Below are 23,413 nucleotides of genomic sequence, written 5' to 3'. Positions count from 1 at the left end.
TATAAAGATGGGGAAGTCGTAGCACACATGCGAGTCACACCTTTTGGCTTCTTAAAATTCCAGCAGTGTCCATCTTCTTTTAATTGGCATGTATAATGGATTGACTCGTAGTGTTGGTGGCGCGCTCATGTACACTTTGCTGTATTGTGGAATTGCCATGTACCCTTTTCTCTAGTCAAGCTGCTGAATTCCAAAATCTTCCAGGCGGGGGTGCTCTTCAATGGTGACTATGGTGGTGTAGCCACCTCTTGTGTGCACAAGGTTTGCTTTCCTCCATCTTCAAAAACAACAGATCTGTAACTATCCTTATCTCTCGCAAATCAACTAACTGAGGATTGGCTAGCTTTGTGTGCTTTGCCACATTTGCCCATAGTGTGGGGCAAAGTAGTTCTTCTAAGGCAGGTCATGGGGCGCGGAGAGGGTATGGTACATTATGTTATTTTGTTGGAGGGGAGTGACTTCTAAATATGCTTCTGGCATGATCCTGCATGTGGGCTCAAATGGAATAATCTGCATGAGTACCTTGAACATTAACTTTGGCTTAAAAAGAGGACTGCCTGCTCGTATTGGCCCTTTGTACTCTACAGATGACAAAGAATCGAAGATGGTATCATTAGTAAATGGTTCAAGATTATCTTGCGGGATGGCGCATCTTACCTCTTGAGAGTGCCTTGTTGGAGATGGGTGAGGTTCCGGTACCTCCTCGGGGGAGAGAGTGTTAGTGGGAAAATCCATCTCGGGAGGATAAAAAGATGAGAAAATGCATTCAGCCTGAGATGTGTTAGTAGGTTGCGTGTTAGGATATGGGTTAAGTAGCTTACTAGCGACATTATAATAGATACAGTAAGTTGATTTTGAAAATGAAGAAGAAGATTCTTCTTGACCCTGATCTGTGCTAGGGGGTGGGTGGCTAGGCTTATGAGACTTAATAAACTCCCTTAAGTTTGGAACTTCGTTTATAGTGGGATACTCTATATGGGTAGCATCAAAATTGTATTGTACAGTTGTCAGCATAGCTTCTAAATGTTTGTAGATATTAGTGTAGAGTTTTATAATGCCAAAAGGATGATAGAGAGTGGACTCACATAGGTTTAGATGTTGGTAAGTATTATATACCTCTAGCCAGCCTCGTGAGACTGATGACCCATTGGTAACTATGTGCTACTACTTCGTAGTTGGTGGGCGTCTCTAGAATGTCATCTAAGACAAACAAGTCTAATTTTTTGACACTGTTGTCCAGAATTTCTGAGTTTTGGAGAACGTGGCACCAACTACGAAGGTTTAGTGCGATAGGATGTAGAGGACAGAAAAAGATGTCATGGTGGGGATTAGTCAAAGTCGCCCTCAAAATTCCCATGATTATGGTAGGATCAATGTCTCTTTTTGTATTTTGTTTGATTAATGTTAGTTCTCCTAGGCCTATATCTTCAAATAGATTTATATCATATTGAAGTAGAGAGAGGGTTAGTGTAGACAAAAACAAAGAAAGAGTTTGAGGAGGGGCCCGAGGAGTTATTGGTAGCTGTCCCAACTCAGAGGTGTGCTCAAGGATGAGATGAAGATCATCATTGGGTTCTGGCTACTGCTGACTTCTTTCGTGGATTGCGAGTTGACGCTCTAATTCTTGTAGGTCGGGAGTCTGTGTTGCTATAAGGAGGTTTGAAATTGACGTTACTCTGACCATCCTTGTAGCATCCAATTCTTCAAATCTTCGTGTTGCATCTTCTTGGGCTTGTCGGGTTGTTGCTTCCCTTGCCTGAGCGTCAATAATCTCTTGGAGTCTTTGGGCCGCTAACCTCTGAGTGTTTTGAAGTTGTTTTGTAAGCTGTGTCATTGTCTCTTGGTGTGCCTACTCATTTTTGTGTGCTTCTACCCGACTTGTACTTATTGTTTCATTAAGAGCTCTGATCTTCTCTGCATGAGCCTTGTTGGTCAGTTCCCTTTCATGTTGTAGATGGTTTGCCCTCTCCTCCTCTGCTTTTAGTTGTGCTGTTACCTGCGTGATTTGGTGTTGCAATGCTTCTTTCTTGGCCCTGGCATTGGCTTGGAAGTCTTGTACTAATTGTGCATGGAGTGTCATGAGTTCCTTTGTGTGGGTGACTTCTTTATGGAGTTGTTCCTTCACTTGTTCCAATTTGGCATTGAGATCAGCATTCTCCTTGATCCTTTGTACTATTATTTAGATTAATACCACATTATTATTCTCCAGTGCATTGTACCTTTTCTCCTGCTCTTCTGTAGCTTTCAAACTCTTCATAATGACCTCTCTATGGGTTTTCTTAGCTCCTTCCAAGTTTGCCTTTAACCTTTGTACTTGTGTGGATGTATCTTTTACTTGCTTTCAAAGGGCATTGTTACGGTCAGGGAGCATATGTGTTGAGGAGGTGGCATCGCCAAACTTTATGTTCCTGCTCCCACATTGCATTGGTGCTTAATTCAGTCTCTAGCCCAGTCTGTGGTTGGTTGAGCAACTCGTCAAGTCCTACGGTCTCTTACAAAAATTGTTGATAGTCGATGTTTTGGAGGGAGGCCAGCTGGGGTAGTCTTTCATCTTTCCAATTTTCTTCTCTTGCTTGGACTTGATGGCTCTGGAGTTCTTTATCTTTTACTTGCTTCCATGGGGGCCTTTGGCTCCTATACTTGGTCTACAGCTGCCTCTACATCTTGTCTTTCCTTAGCTCGTATGAGCGTTGCTAGTTCTGGAGCTGTCTCTGTTGTTTGGTGTGTCTACCAAACTTGAGTCTTTGAGAGGAGATAATTCTGTAAATATAAGTTGGGCTAGGCTTGTTGGAGGAGTGATTTGTTGCCGAGGTTCCTGTATGGTATGGCTGAGAATATTCTCTTTCAGTGCCTCTTGGTAAGTGCAAATTTCTGTGGCCACAAGTCCCCTCCTCAAGTCTTTGTGACTCAGTAGCAACATCTGTAAAAGCACTCCCCTCATCTTCTTATCTGTTCTCTTCTTGCGATCTTTCTTCATCTACTTTATTATATCCTTGGTCTCCATCAAGATGGCTTGCCCTTTTGTGTCCATCTTCAGCTCTGCTGTTAACTTGGGCTGGGCTGGTAGCAGTGCCAACTCCATATGTTCCTCTGGTTTAGGCTCCTTGAGAGGTATTTCTGCTACATGGTTGAGAACCTGTGTGAGAAGATAAGGTTTACTTATTTTAGATTGGTGGGCCTTCAAGTAGTTCTCCATTTCCTTGTGTAGATAGTATGCCCAATCTTCTTCTTTCTCTTTGTGTACTTTTGCAATTCTGATGAGACCGACTCTATTGTGTTTGTCTACTGGCTTTATTTGCATCATCAAAGACATGGCCCTATAAGACTTCTCTATAGCCTCATCTTGGATATTCTCGTACTTTGCAACATTCAAATTTTATGAATTCTTCTTCAGCATGGCCTCTAGAGAGGCATCTTGTTAATGGTGTGATGGTGGGCCCTGATTGCGGCTAGAAATTACAGAGCTTCCCTTATTAGGTCCTCTGTGATGAGGAGTTCTTTCGTAGTGCCCTCTGCCTTGGTGATCCGTCCTCTTTTGGTCCCCTTGTCGTAGGTTTTTAGGTACTCCGCGGTGCAGAGTTGTGTGTCGATACTGCGGGGGAGTATCTGCGCCATTTTTTTGAGACCTACTTTGTCTAGTTTTGCTTTAACTTCAGACTCCTCCAGTATTTGTAGACATTCCAAGCTATGGTACTAGAGGGCTACCTTTCCATGGGCTGTATGAGCTTCCTTTTGTAGATGATGGTCTCATGGAAAGGTTGGGCATAAGGACCCAAGAAGTTCAGCTTCGGTTGTTGTGTTTCCCGTCTTAGTGACTAGTTGGGGATCCAATAGCACTGCTGGCTTGAATTGTAGATGGGTTCTCGTGTGGGCTTCGGACTCCGAGGCTGACATCAGTATTAGGCACATAGGATCAGTCGATAGGATCAGTCGAATGACTGGTGGGGTATCTTTTTCTTTTTCTTTTTTGTTTCTTAAAAAAAATAAATTATGGAGAATAGGTTAGTTTAATTGAAGAGGTCGTTTAGTGTAGGAGCAATCCTCTGGTGTGTTAATAGTCAGTTCATGTGGCAAGGTAGGAGTGAGTACGTGAATGTGCAGCAGGCCGTGGAAGGATCAGGCCATGAAAGGGTCAGTTCATGTGAAAGGGTCAGCAAGCCGTGAAAGGGTCTAGCCATGAAAAGATTAGTCCATGAAAGGGTGTGGCTGTAAAAGGCTCTGGCCGCCGTGAAAGGGTGTGGCTGTGAAAGGCTTTGGCCGTGAAAGTGCAAACACAATTTTCGTGAAAGTGCAGGCCGTGAAAGGCTCTAGCTATGAAAGTGTCTGGCCGTGAAGGTGCCATGCCGTGAAAGTGTGTGGCCATGAAAGGCTCTTGCGTGAAAGGGTGCAGCCCTGTGAAAGGCTCTGACCGTGAAAGGGTGTGGTCGTGAAAATGCAGACACAATTTTTGTGAAAGTGCAGGCCGTGAAAGGCTTTGGCCGTGAAAGTGTTTTGCCGTGAAAGTGCAGACACACAGTGTTCGTGAAAGTGTAGGTCGTGAAAGGCTTTGGCCGTGAAAGTGTCTAGTTGTGAAAGTGCTATGCCATGAAAGTGTCTGGCCCCATGAAAGGGTGCCGTCGTAAATGGCTCTGGCCCCATGAAAGGGTGCGATCGTAAATGCAGACACAGTTTTCGTGAAAGTGTAGGTTGTGAGAAAGGCTCTGGCCGTGAAAGTGTTGTGCCATGAAAGTGTAGACAATATTTTTAATCATTTGATTACGATTGTTTGGTGTATTTTGTTAATTTTGTGAATGATGCAATCGTGCTTTAGGTCATTTATGTTACCACTTAATGTGTATTGTGATTCTCGAAGAAAACAAAACAAAAACAAAAAAAAAACAAAAAAGAAAAGAAAAGATGAGGATCAAGCTCCCACCTCGAAGGGGTAGTCGAGAATCACTGAAGACAGACAGATGGCGAGCTCGGGAGATGCACACAGAAGCGAATGCAGACGATTAATCCATTCACACAATGTGAAATGATGAAAAAAGGAAAGAAAATCAATTTTATAATACAGTCGTCGGACAGGGCGACTATCTTAATGAAGAATGCCATGTGGCATTACGTGGTTGGCTTGTGAAAAATTACTGTTTCACGGTGTGAACTATTTTGAACTTTTTCACGGCGTGAACCTTTGTAATGTGGTTCACGGGGGCATGAACATTTTTTGATCTTGTTCACGACGTGAATCTTTTTTCTGCAGTTTCACGTGGAATGCATAAGATCGAATTTTTCTCATTTTTTCTTTATGCTCAAGTAGTCAAACATGCACATGATGAGTGAATGATACATTGCTTACCTCATACCCATTTGTGCAATCATTGGATACCTTTTGTTTATTACCATGAGAACCAAGGGGTCACCTGGGCACCTTTGGGCATTTGTTGGTGCACTCGTTTTAGTTCCATGTGGGAGTTTTTTATTATGCCTTCTACCCAATTGAACAATGTTGTCATTGTGCCTGGTTGTGGAGGGATCCTATCTGCAGTTCCTTGCTGTACTGCTTTGTTTTTACCTTTAGGTTTCTTGTTCAGTCTTGTAGCCGGAGTGGGTACTTTCGTTGCTTTGGCAATTCCCAACCCATTTGGCTGAGTTTTCTTTATCCTCCACACAAGGGTTGGCATGGTTCTTGCTTGAGTCAGGAGTTGTTGTTGCATGCTCTTAGCACCTTCTTTTTGATGATTCAAAATTTTTGTGGTATTGGCCATTGAGTGGGGTTTGGGTATTGCTGTATTGCCTTGATAGTATCCTTGTGCTCGTGTAAGTCCTTTCGGACCCATTGCTTTTACGGGCTCCTTGAGGTCTCTTCGGATGCTTGGAGTCCTGCCAATTGGTTCGAGTCAACAAGGTCTGATTTTTTAATTGTTTGCAGGTCCTTCTTTGATCCTTTATATCATTCACGGTGTCCATCTTGTTTGGTTGATCTGCTAGTTGATTCTTGGGCACCCACTTTTGTGTACCCTTATATGTAGGGTATTGTGTGGGTAAGCTTCACGGAATGGTTGTTGGTTCTGTTCTCTGTGTTTGTTCATCAGTTTATGATGTGCTTCCCTCTGTTTGTCAAGTTCCATAAGGGTATGGACATGACGTTCTCACCTGTGCTTAGCAATGTTATTCGTTCTTCCCATTGGATATTGCATTTACTCGCACAGATCCAAGATCGTCCTAGAATCATCTCTTCTTTCATGGAACCTACAAGCATGACAAACACCTTCCCGACCAAGGAATTATTTTTGATGGAAATGTTAACATTTAAAAATCCCTCAGCTTTTGTGGTTATCAAATGAATGCTACGACCTTGCACATCAGTGGTTTCAAGGTGTGGTTTGTCTAATGCTACCTAGGTTTCATATAAGATCAAGTTATGAGTTGACCCCATATCTATTAAGGCAATTGCATGGCCTTTAGCTGTAGTAGTAAGTCCCACCTTGAGTCATGCTGGCTCAATGTTTAGTTCCCCTTCATCCAAAAGGGTCATAGAAGCCATGTTGACATGTATATTAGTCTTTTGTGCAGTAATTGTTTGGCTTTGGCCTCTCTAGCCTCTTCTTGTGCTTGCTGTATCTTTTCTTTTGCAAGCTGTTTCTTTTGTTTCAAGAGATGTTCTTGCAAGAGTATCTCTTGGGTCAGTGGTCCAAAGAAATTTTTAAATTTACTTTCATTGACATAACCCTCCATTTGGATGCCGTCAATCCTTGGAATGTCCCTCTGAGGGTTGGCATATTTGTATAGAGGTGGTTCGTTCTGTTGTGACCGAATCGTACGAAACAACTGCCCCTCAGATCAATCTTTAAGATTTGCGAATGTATGATGATAGCGAAACATAAAGAGTCCGAATTTAACATTCTCTAGAAGCCCAATGGGCCTCGAAGATGTTTCAGCCATTTTAACGATTAGATCTACTTTTTTTAGATCGATTTTCCCCCAGTTTCTCCCTAGTTTTCCCTAGCAACGTTCTGTAAATAACCCCTGCCCCACCATCCAGGATAGACAGTGCCTGGTACCTATTATGATGAATCGAAATTGTAGCATTGGTGTCGTCGCTTTTGTAGTAGCATCTTAGTTGATTAACTGGTATCTTAACGACTTGGGTTTTCCTTGTATGCCTCAAGGTTCTTTTTGCTAGAGGTGGCAGAGTCTCATCTATAGTGTCGGTCCGTCTTCTACCCATTCTTTTACATCTATCCATAGGGTTGGTGAATTGCATAACAGTTGCCCTAATGGAATTTGTACAGGCGTGGACAGCATAGCCGCGAGACTTCCTATGTTTGTGGGTTCTTTGGAGATAGAGGGTTCTTCCCATGTATGTGTCTCGTATTCGATGGACTCCCCCAACCCATTTTCCTCAAACATTCTGGACAGTGTGTTTGCTTGGGACTCCTCTTTTGTTTCTTCTCGAATTGGGGTTGGCACGTCTAATTCCCTATCCTGGGTTGGCTCGTTTCGTGGAAAAACTGTATCCCTTACCCCGGTTGGCCCTCAACTTGTTGGCTTCATGAAGCCATTGGCATTCTTCGACTTGACTAAGGCCTTGGCATCTTTGAGCTTTCTTATTTCCTCATCCGTATTGGGGTATTCACTGACCCTCGTAGGAGTTGTTGGTTGCCCTCTTTTCTCTTCCTAGTTTTGATCCTCTATGATCAATCCCTTCACCCCTTCCTTCGAATTTGGGCACTCAGCGACTTGATGCAGCCCTCCGCCGCAGCCAAAGCATTATAGTGGTCCTCTTCTCAGATTCGAGCTCATGTCCTTGCCCTTCCATTGTACCGTGGTTTGAAACATAGGTACTGGCGTGTTATTCTATAGGACGTAATATTTAGACATAACCTTAGTTGTTTCCTCATAGTACTCCCTGCTAAGTTTTATTTCCCACATCGTTGTCAACATCTTCTAACAGCTCTTCGATCAATACTTGATTGATCTTAGCCTGTGGTGGTAGATCTGGTGGTAGTAAAGGTGAAGCGTCTTGTACTCGGAACATCCCCCTAGGTAAGTAGGAAGAGTTGGGTTGTCCAACAGTAGCGGTGATCTGTATAGGTGGTGCTGGTAAAGCCAATGGGGCTCTAAGTGCTGGTAGCTATGCAACATTTTGAAATCTTGGATATCTACACATTGAAGTGTCATGATTTTCTAATTTTACACAGTGAGCGCAATAGAGTAGTGGCCTTGCTCTTAACTATGGACACTTGGTGGTAGTGTGATTTAATTTGCACATAGAGGACCACACCAATTCCCTCTACGGGGGGGTAAAGGTGAATATGCCCAGGCCCAGATGTTTCTCTTCCCTCCTTGACTTTCAATTTCTCTAATATGGTATTATTGAGCTCATCCACCATCATGTTTCTGACTTGCTTGCTTCGAGTTCTAATTTCTTGGTGGCTCGAGATACGCGAAGTCGTAGTTGTTGAACATGTTTTAACATCTTTTGGTTGCGGCAATCCCAACACATTATCTTCATATTCGATTGCCACAGTTTGCAACATGCATCAAGAGTAGCAGGTCGGGCTAGCAAGTAATCATGCATTTTGTGGTCCCTAGCCCTTCTCCGGAAGCAAGGCAATAAACTGATCATCATTTAACCTCTCCCGAAGTTTGCACCTCAAATTTAAGTGCTTTAGACGAGACACATAGTCTTTCATCGACTCATCTTCCTTTTGTTTGATTTTATGTAACTGTGCCATAGGGCTCCATCTATCACCACTTTGGGCAAAACTGGTCTTGTAAAGTTAACCTTATCCTCCAGCTTAAGGATTCAGAACCACTGATGAGCTTTTCCTTCCAAGGTTAGTGAGAAGGCATGTATCATTGTCACATCACTAAATGGCCCACAAGTTTCACACATGTGGATTCAAAAATCTCTACATGTTGGATAAGAACCCCGTCCCCAGAGAACTTTTGGACAAGTTTTGAAATGATATGTGGTTTCATTTGGGAAGTTCGGGATTCTAGAGCAGTGCCTAGTTCTCTGACCATCACCCGGCCCATCTCTGCCACTATATTTAGCAGGTCTGTCCTTGTGGCTTCATGAAGGTCCATGGTTGGATCTATCCTAGGCCTTTGAGGAATTGCTTCCCCCCTTCTTAGATCTTGTCCCCTTCCTGTATTGGCTCTTCTATGTATTTTTGGTCCATGGGATGGTCCAACCACTGTACCTTGGAGTGACTCCCCATTAGTCACCTCCGTACGTCTTTGCAAAATTAGGAGTTTCATGTCTTGTAGGAACGTAGGGTGATTGATCATCTGCTCAATATCCTTTTTGGTGTACAGACAGTCCTCTACTTCACCCGCCATGCTTGCTAGGTTACCTTCCTCTTCTATGGTTGTAAACCTCCATGCTGGATTCCTTGTTTATGGGTTCCAAGTTTGGAATTTCTCCCTCATTCTACCCATAACTATTTCTGGTTCCTTTCCTCGTGAGTGGAGTGGGTTAAAACTTCCCGTTTCCTTTTGCTTAGCTCTCGTCTCCTTCGAGTATCGAGCTCTTGTTTCCTTATGCTCAATTCTTGTAGTTGTCGTTATTCCACCTCACTCCGTTTGAGGTCTAAATCTACTTTCTTGGTGGTGGGGAAGAATATTTGACCTATATTGGCTGCACTTTCTATGTCTCGTCTTATTCAGGGGGTGCCGGTATTTGACAGCCTAGAATTTGACATTTGGATGGGCACTTCTTATTGTGGACCGAGTCGAGCGCGCTGGTTGATGGACCCATGCCCGCAGATTGTGCTTCTTCATCATGATTGGTTTGGAGAATGAAAAATCCCCGAGTGATATCAATGATACCACTGGACTTGGTTGGGGAGGGTGGTTTCTCCTCTTTCCCAAACACAGCGTATCTCAGCCCTTCTTCCATGGACTCTTCGCTACTAATTTCAGTGGTGGTCAGGTTTCTTAAAACACTCAGGTGTGTGCTTGTAGAATGTCGTGATCCCACACTTCTTTTATAAAAGAAGATCTTGGGTGATTCGACGCACTATCATCAGGCGTAAGATCATCTTCGATGAGTTTTCCAGATCTTAAGTGCATGTATGTACGATTTGATAAGCTATTTGTCAACCTAATTTGATTTTGCTTTCGATTTTATCGCTCTGTTTCAAAAGCCATGAAACTGAAGAGAATGGTCCACGGTGTGAAATTGTAGGAAAGGTTCATGCCATGAACGTTATTATGCACTTTCACGTGCTCAAAATTATTTACCTTTTGGGTCAGATCCACTCTTTTTGATATAGGTTTCCCTCCTTTACCGACCCTTGTGGCCTTGGTCTGACTAATCGTTGGATTTGGCCAACCCATGAATCTAGAGAGAAGGTTTCACGCCGTGAACAATTTCAAAAAGGTTTCACGTCATGAACTAGGAAGGGTTTCACGCCTGAACAACTTCAGAAGGTTTCAGGACGTGAATGCTTTGCTAAACTTTCACATGCTCAAAAATTTTGGTAGACTTTGCGGTGTTAGGATAAGGTTTCCTATTTTGGCAAGGCAATTCCATAATTTCTAGCAGTAATTGCGGTATTGATTTCGTGATGTGAGCGATTCGCGGCATGAAATTGCAAGAAATGGTTCATGGCGTGAATGTTTTTCTGCAGTTTCATGTGGAACTTCTCGTGTCGAAAGTTGTGATTTTGGGTGCTTAATACTTATCCAATTGATACCAAATCGATTGTGCAACTCCTAAGGAATGGAATGCAAGTTCTTGGCACAGTCAATGGTTCCTTATGTTTTTGATTTTTATGAATTTTTAAAAAAGAAGAAAAATCAAACACCAACCTGCTCATTCACATTGGTGTTTTCAATGATAAAAATATCAAAGTTAACAAAAACAAGCAGTGAAGCTTTATCCTAAAACCATTCCACCACAAACATACACAACCTCACAACTAATTTCTCACGATTTCTTCCTACTCATTTTCCACACAATGCACTACTAGAATGCAAGGGCAATAATGAATCCTATGCAATGGGAGCCGAAACTCCAAGCGGATGGAAGAAACAAAGTTGTTTCCTCGTAGCGGCGCCAAAAATGTTATGGGCTACCACACCTCCAAGAGGGAACTCTACACATTCACCTAAAGGATGAGAAATAGATCACAACTGTCGTAGGGTACTTACCAATGCTTCAAACTTGAGTCCCTTGAGGTCTCCAAGCTCACTTGTTAAGCTCAAACCTCCAAGCTCCACCTCCACCTCCACGTTGTCTGTAGAGTCGCTCGCACCATAGCATAAGGCAATCACACTCTCTCTCACTCTCTCACACAAGCATGAATCACACAAGCATAAAAGAGGCACAATGCTAGAATGCTCTCTCTCCTTCAATCTCACTCAAGACACAAGGGAGAGCTCTCTATCACAAAGGGGATTGTCTCTTTTCATTATGAGAAAATGCCTTATATACATTTAGCCCTTATTCACACTTGGGTGTCCAAAACTTACTTACTCGACCTTGGGTGGTCAATATCTTATAATGTACAACTTTTATAGTGCCGTTTCATGACACTTATTAATGTCCTCAATTGAGGATCATGTTTGTTAATCCAAAATGGGATTAACATCCCCCCCTTCCCGATGTAGGTTCTGTCTCTACAGAACTTGTTACCGAGGTCTTAAGACTTGGTCACCAAACTCATGTGCCGTTTCATGACACTTATTAATGTCCTCAATTGAGGATCATGTTTGTTAATCCAAAATGGGATTAACATCCCCCCCTTCCTGATGTAGGTTCTGTCTCTGCAGGACTTGTTACTACCGAGGTCTTAAGACTTGGTCACCGAACTCATGTCGGTAGAAGTTCCTCCTAGATTGGAGCTTCTTGAGTGTATGTCGGAAAGCCGAATATGATCTCCAGAATTCGGTATCCACCATGTCTTCGAAGGTGATATGCATGTATCCTAGAAGACATCGAAGTCGGAGGTAATAAAGCCGAATATGATCTCCAGAATTCGGTATCCACCATGTCTTCGAAGGTGATATGCATGTATCCTGGAAGACATCGAAGTCGGTGGTAATAAAGCATGATTCCCCTATCTGATGGCCCTTGGTTCTCATGTTGAACCTCAGGTGTTTTGCTTCATAGCCATCATAAGGCTCCTTTGGTTGGTCTATGAGCACCACCACTAATTTCAAAAATCTGATGCTAGCTACAATAGCGGGGTTTGGAATTTTGCGCCATGCCCTGATCCATGTAAGTATCTGCTGTCTTTGTTCCTGAATTTGTGCAAATGTTGCTGGTATAAAGATGGGGAAGTCGTAGCACACATGCGAGTCACACCTTTTGGCTTCTTAAAATTCCAGCAGTGTCCATCTTCTTTTAATTGGCATGTATAATGGATTGACTCGTAGTGTTGGTGGCGCGCTCATGTACACTTTGCTGTATTGTGGAATTGCCATGTACCCTTTTCTCTAGTCAAGCTGCTGAATTCCAAAATCTTCCAGGCGGGGGTGCTCTTCAATGGTGACTATGGTGGTGTAGCCACCTCTTGTGTGCACAAGGTTTGCTTTTCTCCATCTTCAAAAACAACAGATCTGTAACTATCCTTATCTCTCGCAAATCAACTAACTGAGGATTGGCTAGCTTTGTGTGCTTTGCCACATTTGCCCATAGTGTGGGGCAAAGTAGTTCTTCTAAGGCAGGTCATGGGGCGCGGAGAGGGTATGGTACATTATGTTATTTTGTTGGAGGGGAGTGACTTCTAAATATGCTTCTGGCATGATCCTGCATGTGGGCTCAAATGGAATAATCTACATGAGTACCTTGAACATTAACTTTGGCTTAAAAAGAGGACTGCCTGCTCGTATTGGCCCTTTGTACTCTACAGATGACAAAGAATCCAAGATGGTATCATTAGTAAATGGTTCAAGATTATCTTGCGGGATGGCGCATCTTACCTCTTGAGAGTGCCTTGTTGGAGATGGGTGAGGTTCCGGTACCTCCTCGGGGGAGAGAGTGTTAGTGGGAAAATCCATCTCGGGAGGATAAAAAGATGAGAAAATGCATTCAGCCTGAGATGTGTTAGTAGGTTGCGTGTTAGGATATGGGTTAAGTAGCTTACTAGCGACATTATAATAGATACAGTAAGTTGATTTTGAAAATGAAGAAGAAGATTCTTCTTGACCCTGATCTGTGCTAGGGGGTGGGTGGCTAGGCTTATGAGACTTAATAAACTCCCTTAAGTTTGGAACTTCGTTTATAGTGGGATACTCTATATGGGTAGCATCAAAATTGTATTGTACAGTTGTCAGCATAGCTTCTAAATGTTTGTAGATATTAGTGTAGAGTTTTATAATGCCAAAAGGATGATAGAGAGTGGACTCACATAGGTTTAGATGTTGGTAAGTATTATATACCTCTAGCCAGCCTCGTGAGACTGATGACCCATTGGTAACTATGTGCTACTACTTCGTAGTTGGTGGGCGTCTCTAGAATGTCATCTAAGACAAACAAGTCTAATTTTTTGACACTGTTGTCCAGAATTTCTGAGTTTTGGAGAACGTGGCACCAACTACGAAGGTTTAGTGCGATAGGATGTAGAGGACAGAAAAAGATGTCATGGTGGGGATTAGTCAAAGTCGCCCTCAAAATTCCCATGATTATGGTAGGATCAATGTCTCTTTTTGTATTTTGTTTGATTAATGTTAGTTCTCCTAGGCCTATATCTTCAAATAGATTTATATCATATTGAAGTAGAGAGAGGGTTAGTGTAGACAAAAACAAAGAAAGAGTTTGAGGAGGGGCCCGAGGAGTTATTGGTAGCTGTCCCAACTCAGAGGTGTGCTCAAGGATGAGATGAAGATCATCATTGGGTTCTGGCTACTGCTGACTTCTTTCGTGGATTGCGAGTTGACGCTCTAATTCTTGTAGGTCGGGAGTCTGTGTTGCTATAAGGAGGTTTGAAATTGACGTTACTCTGACCATCCTTGTAGCATCCAATTCTTCAAATCTTCGTGTTGCATCTTCTTGGGCTTGTCGGGCTGTTGCTTCCCTTGCCTGAGCGTCAGTAATCTCTTGGAGTCTTTGGGCCGCTAACCTCTGAGTGTTTTGAAGTTGTTTTGTAAGCTGTGTCATTGTCTCTTGGTGTGCCTACTCATTTTTGTGTGCTTCTACCCGACTTGTACTTATTGTTTCATTAAGAGCTCTGATCTTCTCTGCATGAGCCTTGTTGGTCAGTTCCCTTTCATGTTGTAGATGGTTTGCCCTCTCCTCCTCTGCTTTTAGTTGTGCTGTTACCTGCGTGATTTGGTGTTGCAATGCTTCTTTCTTGGCCCTGGCATTGGCTTGGAAGTCTTGTACTAATTGTGCATGGAGTGTCATGAGTTCCTTTGTGTGGGTGACTTCTTTATGGAGTTGTTCCTTCACTTGTTCCAATTTGGCATTGAGATCAGCATTCTCCTTGATCCTTTGTACTATTATTTAGATTAATACCACATTATTATTCTCCAGTGCATTGTACCTTTTCTCCTGCTCCTCTGTAGCTTTCAAACTCTTCATAATGACCTCTCTATGGGTTTTCTTAGCTCCTTCCAAGTTTGCCTTTAACCTTTGTACTTGTGTGGATGTATCTTTTACTTGCTTTCAAAGGGCATTGTTACGGTCAGGGAGCATATGTGTTGAGGAGGTGGCATCGCCAAACTTTTTGTTCCTGCTCCCACATTACATTGGTGCTTAATTCAGTCTCTAGCCCAGTCTGTGGTTGGTTGAGCAACTCGTCAAGTCCTACGGTCTCTTGCAAAAATTGTTGATAGTCGATGTTTTGGAGGGAGGCCAGCTGGGGTAGTCTTTCATCTTTCCAATTTTCTTCTCTTGCTTGGACTTGATGGCTCTGGAGTTCTTTATCTTTTACTTGCTTCCATGGGGGCCTTTGGCTCCTATACTTGGTCTACAGCTGCCTCTACATCTTGTCTTTTTTCTATGTAATTCGGGTCTATGGCTAGGTCCAGCCAACTCCTCACATGTCCTGGCTCATTATTAGTGGCCTTAGCCCGCCTCTATTGGATTGAGAGATCCATGCCCTGCAAGAATGTGGGATCATTGATCATTTCTTATATGTCTTCCCTTGTATAAAGGCGATCCTCATCTTTTGCAAATTCCCTAGATAAATTGTCCTCCTTATTTTGCATAGCAAGGCCTTTCTCAGCTCTTCACTCCTCATTGATGTGTTCTAGAGTTGGTATTGCTTCTTTAGTTATGCCCATCCACATGTTATTCATGGCATTTCTAGACATTTCTGGTTCCTTGCCACTTGATTGAAATGGATTTACATTCTCCATTTCCTTATGTTCCGCCCTTGTTCGTAAAGTATCGAGCTCTTGTTTTCTTAAGCTCAATAATCATAGTTGTCACTCTGTCATCTCAACTCTCTTCAAGTCTATTTCTATTTCCTTCGATGTGGGGAAGAATACTTGACCTGTCTTGGCTGCACTTTACTTATCTCTCCTAACCTTGGGGGTTGTTCCATTGATCCTCATAGTGTTAGGCTGCCTGGAACTCAAAGGTTAGGTTGGTAATTCTGGTCTTAGACCGTGTCCATGGGATCGTGTGCCTATAGATTGCACGTCATCTTCTATGCTGTGTTGGAGACCAATGAATCCCCTGGATATATCAAAGATTCCACTGGATCTTGTGGGGGAAGATGGTTTTTCTTCCCCTCCAAAGTCACTTCACTACTTGTATCAAGGGTGGTTAGATTCCTTTGGATCTTGTAGGGGAAGATGGTTTTTCTTCCCCTCCAAAGTCAGAGAGTCGTAGCCCTTCCTCCATAGATTCTTCACTACTTGTATCAAGGGTGGTTAGATTCCTTTCTGAGTTGAAGCACTCAATTGAGTCGTTAAATGGCACGAACCAACACTCTTTTGATAGGAAGATCCTGGATGATACACTATCGTCAGAGGAGTAAGGTCGTCTCTCCAATGCGTTTACTCGACCTCAAGTGTATGAGAATGTGATTTGACATGCTAAATCACTATCCCAATTAGTTTTTCATAGGTTTCTGTTGAATTGAGTTTTTGGGTCATGAAACTGCACACTGACATTCACGTCGTAAAACAACAAATATAACTCATGTTGTGAAGAAGCAAAAAACGTAAATCGTTCATGTCGTGAACTGTTTCCTACACTTTCACATTTTTAGTAGACACTTCGGATTTTTAGGTCAAAGTTGCCTTGAGCTGACTCGGATAGATTCCAATTGTGCAATTAAGGTACCCCCTAACTTTAGTCTGACAACCCTTAGTTCGTGAACTAGATCCGCAAAAACAGACAGTTCATGCCATGAAACTGCAGAGGACAGTTCATGTCATGAAGTAGTAAATAAGGGTTCATGCCGTGAAACAGGGAACGGATCACGTCGTGAAGTGCTGAGTGGTTCACGTCGTGAAGTCGTCAATATTTCACGCTGTGAAATAGGTTGTGTTTCATGTCATGAAACACCTCCCTGGTATTTCATGGGATAAGATTCTTTTAGTTTTGTTGTGTTAGGATAAGGTACCCTATTTTTGGCAAGGTAATCCCAAAATTTGTGGTGCTGATTATGGAAGGCGGTTGATGCCGTGAAGTAGCAAGAAATGGTTCATGCTGTGAGCCATTTCCTACACTTTTACGTGTTGAGTCTCTGCATTGACAGAATGAAGTTTGGAGTGTAATTTACCTATCCAAATATTCCAGAATGTAATGCAAGTTATAAGCATATCCATTGGCTCCTTGTTTTTATACTTTTTGTGAATTTTTGGGAAAAACAGAAAATCAAGTATCACACCTTCTCACTCAAGTTTTATGATGAAAACATTAAAATTAAAAGAAAAAACCAGTGTAGCTTTCCTCTAGGCTAAACCAAGTACTCACCCACACTCCAAAACACACGATTTCTCACAACTCTTCTCTTCCACTCAAACCTTATCTATATATTCTCTTCACAATGCACATTCCAAATGTAAAGGTAATCATGAATCTTGCATAGTGGGAGCTAAAGCTCAAAGAAGATGGAAGAAACAATGGTGTTGCGGTGCCAAAAATGTTATGTGCTTCTACACCTCCCTAGAAGGAACTCCACACAACCATAAATGGGAGAAGCAATAGACACAACAATCACGGGTACTTACCAATGCTTCGAGTTCGTGTCCCTTGAGGCTCCTTAAGCTCGCTTTGGAAACTCCACTCCTCCAAACACCACCTCCACGCTGTCACCACCACGAAGTCGCTCACACCACGTACACAAGGTAACCAACCTCTTACTCCCTCATACAAATGCATGCATGAAAGAGGCACATGTACTAGAGCACACACTCTCTCTCTCTCTCTCTCTCTCTCTCTCTCTCTCTCTCGACAAAGTAAAAGAGCTCTCATAGCACAAAGGGGGATTATGTCTTTCCATTATGTGAGAAATTACCTTATATACAATTGGCCATTCTTCACACTTGGGTGCCCAAAAATAACTAACTAAGGCCTTGGGTGGCCAGTATCTCATTATGTATAACTTTTATAGTGCCTTTGCATAACACTTATTAATGTCCTCAAATGGAGGAGCATATTTGTTAATCCAACATGGGATTATACTCAGATCCTTCACGTGTGTAAGAGTGAAGGTGAGAGAGAGTAAGAAGACAAAGAAGAAGAGGCAAGCAAAGAGAACATCACCTACATGCACACACAAATAATCAAACAAGCAAGAATGCATGCACACAAGCTTATCACAATAGCCATGAGAGAGAGAGAGAGAGAGAGAGAGAGAGCAAAACTTAATTATGATAATGGGATTGTCCGTTTTCATATTTCATAAGTCACTTATATACATGAGATCTCTTTTTACAATGGTTGGCTGCCCATTTAACAATGGAGGGCCAAAATTGGTTCTTCTAGCTCTATGTACACCTAGGATTATGCTCATGGCCGGCATTTTACATGATGCACTTAGCACGATTTACATAAAAATGAGTTACATGAAGTGTAACCATGCTTTAAAATAATGTTAACCAGTGTGGTTAACATACCCCCCTCCCTAATTCAGGTCCATCTAGGATTATGCTCATGGCCGGCATTTTACATGAAGCACTTAAATGAGTTACATGAAGTGTAACCATGCTTTAAAATAATGTTAACTAGTGTGGTTAACATACCCCCTCCCTAATTTAGGTCCATCCTTGGAGCTGGCAAGAATAATTAACGTAGTACAAGGAATATGTGTAGACAAAATCGTACCACAACTTTGGGTATTGGGGTATCGGTGAAAGGCCTTATAGCTCGTCCAAAGCACTATCTCCATCATGTCTTCAAAAGTTTGGAGATGCTAGGTGGGAATCCAACTGGATACGCTCATAGTAGCCAAAGAGCTGCTTTAGGATGGAGCCTTTATTGAGGTAGAAGGCAAGGCCTTGAGCTGCTTCATGATAATGGTGCCACTGTGAGAATGCCTCCAAAAGGGTGATGATGATGAGGTTGAAGAAGCATATGGTGGCAACGATTGTGGGATCTGACACCTGATCATATCTATCGATGAAAACATGCATTTGAGCGAGCATGCTCTCTTCCATGCATGGGCTCCGGGACGTCGGAGGGGGGAACCATGGGAAGTTGAATTGGAGCTTGGGGTTCCCCATTTTCTCAATGCAGAACAAATCCCAAGCCCAGCGATGGCGGATGGGGAGATAAGTTGGATTAATGCCGAGGTGTCGAGGGGCTTTGCACTACTCCATTCAAATATATGGCCTGAGGAGGAATGGTTGCCATTAAACTGGCTGCTTGCCTCTGCGTTGTCGATGTGGATGCTGGTGCTTCCATGTGTCGTGGTGCTTGGTGTCAAGGTAGAGCTGGAGGACATGGATGTCCATATAGTCCGTTAGCTTGGAGATTGGTGCCTGTTGAAGTTGTTGGGCTGAGCAAGATTTGTATGGCATGCTCGAACTTTGTGCAGTCCAAGGGGTGGGTGAAGGGAGGTCAACGAGGTGAGGTGGAGGGATTTTGGAGGAAGAGGGGGTGGTGCCGAGAGAGGCATGGAGGAAAGGGGGTGGGCATGCTGATGTAGAGGGAACATTAGTTGGGGGCATGAATAGGCCCAATCCAAGGGGAGGGATGAAGAGTGTGATGGTGGTGTTGGTGAAGGAGGTGGGCACGGGAACTTGAGGAGGGGTGGTGGAAGGGGAGGGAAAGAGGTGTAAGGTGGCTGGTGAAGAGGTGGAAGGAGGGAAGTTGGTGCTTGCTAGGAGTTTTGCGTAGAGGGTGGGGGTTTTGAGAGAATGTTGCTTGGCACCAGTGTGAGGTGGGTTGGGAGGCGGTGGTTGAGAACTAGGGCTAGATTGGGAGTGGAAATGTGGTGGGGGTGGAGGTTGAGAAGGAGGAGAGTGGGAGGCAAGGGGATATGCTCTTGCGGGAATGTCGGGGCCTTCATGCCCACAATTGTTTTGTCGTCATCATTGTTGGGGTCGCAGGTTGGCCATTTGGAGAAGAAGAAGTTTTTCACCTCGCGGGCCTCTTCGATGGAAAGGTCATAGGCGAAGGCAATGTGTGAGTCGTGGATGTTGATCCCAAGTTGGCAGTAGCATCGATGGTAGAGAATGAGGAGGCCACCATAGAGGGAGTAAGGTGGGAGGGCTCGACGGTGAATGGCCTTGTAAGCATAGAAGATTGTGGTCCAGCCAAGTTGCTCGAGGAAGGCGAGGGAGGTGATGGATTTGGAGGAGTCATAGGGGTATGGGAAGAGGCCATGGGGGATGGAGAGATCAATGGTGGCATCGATATCAGTGGCATGCCCATACTCTCAAAGTGTGGCCCACTTGATGAGGTTGGTGGTGATGATGGGGTGAATGGGAAGGGTGAAGAAGTTGGTGGGGTTGTCGAAGGAAACTTGGTTCTAAGAGGACGAGGAGGTTGAGGGATGGGCATGGGCATTTGGTGATGAGGTAGGAGAGGGTTGATGAGGTGATGGGGTCGTCGATGAAAATGTTGTGTTGTAGAAGATTTAGGTGAAAAGCGTAGCGTGGTAGTGGAGTTTGAGAAGCTATGGAGGGTTTTGGGGTGTGGTGGAGAGGGTGAGCAACTCAGTGCAATGTTCATTAATGCATCGACTTTGCACTCTAGAGTGTTGGACGTGTACCCCGTAATTTCTAGTAGGGATTGGTGGACACGCTCCTCTGTTGCCTGCAAGTAGCCAGTTGGGCATCCTTCTACTCCAAGATGTGCTCAGCCACCTATTTATAGGAGTCAAAGGAGGCTTGAATTATGTGGCAGCCATCGTCAGCGTTTTGTGCTCGACAGCGCATGTTCTAGGATTCTTTCTACGTGAGGGAGAGGGTGTGGTTGCAGTTTGGGCATCCTCCCTGGTTGGCCACATGGAGTTGTTGCTACTAGAGCTGGGTGATGGTGGCCATGGCGGCAGTGTGTGTATTCTCATGATCCTCTAGGGACGTTTGCAGTTGGGTGTTGGGAGAGGAGAGCTGCTTGGAGGCCTTACTGGGTTTGGAGCTGATTAGCTCTACCAAGAACATGGCCTGTTGGGTGGTTGTAACTTGCTCGTGTCACCGCTGCATGTAGTATGTTATCATAGATGTTACAAGCTCCTCGGAAAGGTTAGAAAAGCCCTTGGAAAAGTTTGGAAGGGCATTATGGGAGGACCTAATGCCTTTCAAGTACGCTTGTTGGGAGTGGAAACACCTAGCTTGGACCTAGAGGAGGGTGTCCATCGTATGCCATTGTGAAGTAGATGGGATACAGAGGGACCTTCTTCTGGATGAGCTGGAAGGGGTGGCTTTTAGGGCTAGGTGTGTGGATAAGGTTTTCCTCGAGGAACTGGGCGGTACGATGAAGTTCCTCCTCCTTTTGGCGGCTTTGTGGGCGGCGTGCCTCCTCCTCTACTTGAGGAGCTGAATGATGATGTTTGGAGGGGGAAAGGTTGGTGAGGGATGAGGTTCAGGGATAGGGGGAGGAAATGTGCTACTCTCTGGAAGCGAATAGGGTGTGGAAAGTCCTCCCAGCCCGGCAGTGTGGTAGAGTACTTTGGTTAGCAATGAGGAGGCCATCAGTTTGCCCTGGGAGTTTGAGGAGATTGCATGTAGCTATGTGCAGGTACTCTACCCAGTTAACTGTGATGCCTTGGTGGACACGAGCGAGAGTCAAGAGGTTGCATTTGTTGAACATGTCTCCCAAGCGTGTTATGAGGAGGAAGGACAGGGCATGGGTAGGCGCATAACAAGCTCTTGAGACGAGGGATATTTTTCCACTCCACTCCATCCTTGGTGGCTGGTCTCCTTAGAAGACGTTGCATACATGGTGCATGTCATTGTTGTGTCGTATATAGGGTTGCTTGACTCTTGGGAGGGAGTGCATCCGTGATAAGATCGAGGCTGAAGTGGATGGTGTGGGGAGCACCCTTATTGTCCAGGACCTGCCCTGTAGCCTGGTTGGCATTGTAAGTCTCTATGAAGTAGAGGCAACTGAGCAGGTCTAGCTCCCATGGTTGTATAATGGGAAATTTGCTGAGCCCTATCTGCTCTAGGCAAGTGACTACGATAGGGTCCAGAATGGCCCGATAACAAGGCTCTATGTAATAGAGCAGCTTGTGCTCAACCTCGTGCATATTCTTCATGAGACTATGAAGAGGTGTTGTACCTTGTGTGTATTCTTCATGAGACTATGGATGGCATGGCCATCAACCTGCTTCATGAGAGCTTCACCCATATGGGAAAGCTGGTTTGGGTGCTTCCTGTACTCCTGGCATCTGTGTGTTGAGATATCGAGCTCGTCTAGTGAGGCGGTGGCAACTGATGACCCGCCTGGGGGATAGGCCCCACACTTATACCACTGGCATGGTTGGTGAGATCTTGGGTGATATGCGGCCAGTGGGATAACAGGCTGTGTGACAGCCATTCTAGAGACTGGCATAGTTATAGCGCCAGCTCATTTAGTCGGGTTCACACTATAGAGAACCCGTGTATGTATTTGGTTGAGTACCTTTCATATTGTGTGTACTCTTATTCTTGTATATGGTGTGTTGAGTGTTGAGTAGAGAAGAAGAAGATTTCAGCCTCTCACCTTGTGTGTTCTCTATTAGGGTTTTGTGAGTGTGTGTGTGTGCTTGCAAGAGCTCAAGCTCTCTTCCCCCCTGCATCTTTTCACTGTGGTGGTTGGCATGCCTCCTATTTTTATGGGCTACCACACCTCCAAGAGGCAACTCTACACATTCACATAAAGGATGAGAAATAGATCACAACTGTTATAGGGTACTTATCAATGCTTCGAACTTGAGTCCCTTGAGACCTCAAGCTCACTTGTTAAGCTCCAACCTCCAAGCTCCACCTCCACGCTGTCACCGTAGAGTTGCTCACACCATAACACAAGGCAATCACACTCTCTCTCACTCTCTCACACAAGCATGAATCACACAAGCATAAAAGAGGCACAATGCTAGAATGCTCTCTCTCCTTCAATCTCACTCAAGACACAAGGGAGAGCTCTCTATCACAAAGGGGATTATCTCTTTTCATTATGAGAAAATGCCTTATATACATTTAGCCCTTATTCACACTTGGGTACCCAAAACTTACTTACTTGGCCTAGTAAGTAAGTTTTGGGCACCCAAAACTTACTTACTAGGCCTTGGGTGGCCAATATCTCATAATGTACAACTTTTATAGTGCCGTTTCATGACACTTATTAATGTCCTCAATTGAGGATCATGTTTGTTAATCCAAAATGGGATTAACATCCCCCCCTTCCCGATGTAGGTTCTGTCTGCAGAACTTGTTACCGAGGTCTTAAGACTTGGTCACCGAACTCGTGTCAGTAGAAGTTCCTCCTAGATTGGAGCTTCTTGAGTGTACATTGAAAAGCCGAATGTGATCTCCAGAATTCGGTATCCACCGTGTCTTCGAAGGTGATATGCATGTATCCTGAAAGACATCGAAGCCGGTGGTAATAAAGCATGATTCCCCTATCTGATAGCCCTTGGTTCATGTTGAACCTCAGGTGTTCTGCTTCATAGCCATTCATAAGGCTCCTTTGGTTAGTCTATGAGCACCACCACTAATTTTAAAAATCTGATGCTAGCTACAATAGCGGGGTCTGGAACTCTGCGCCATGCCCTGATCCATGTAAGTATCTGCTGTCTTTGTTCCTAAATGTGTGCAAATGTTGTTGGTATAAAGATGGGGAACACAGTAAGTTGATTTTAAAAATGAAGAAGAAGATTCTTCTTGACCCTGATCTATGCTAGGGGGTGGGTGGCTTGGCTTATGAGACTTAATAAACTTCCTTAAGTCTGGAATTTCTACTTCGTTTATAGTGGGATACTCTATATGGGTAGCATCAAAATTGTATTGTACAGTTGTCAGCATAGCTTCTAAATGTTTGTAGATATTAGTGTAGAGTTTTAGAATGCCAAAAGGATGATAGAGAGTGGAC

Source organism: Cibotium barometz, chromosome 36 (assembly GCF_041138505.1).
Source record: "Cibotium barometz isolate CiBa-2024 chromosome 36, ASM4113850v1, whole genome shotgun sequence".
Taxonomy (NCBI): domain Eukaryota; kingdom Viridiplantae; phylum Streptophyta; class Polypodiopsida; order Cyatheales; family Cibotiaceae; genus Cibotium; species Cibotium barometz.
Note: the sequence above shows the minus strand (reverse complement) of the source record.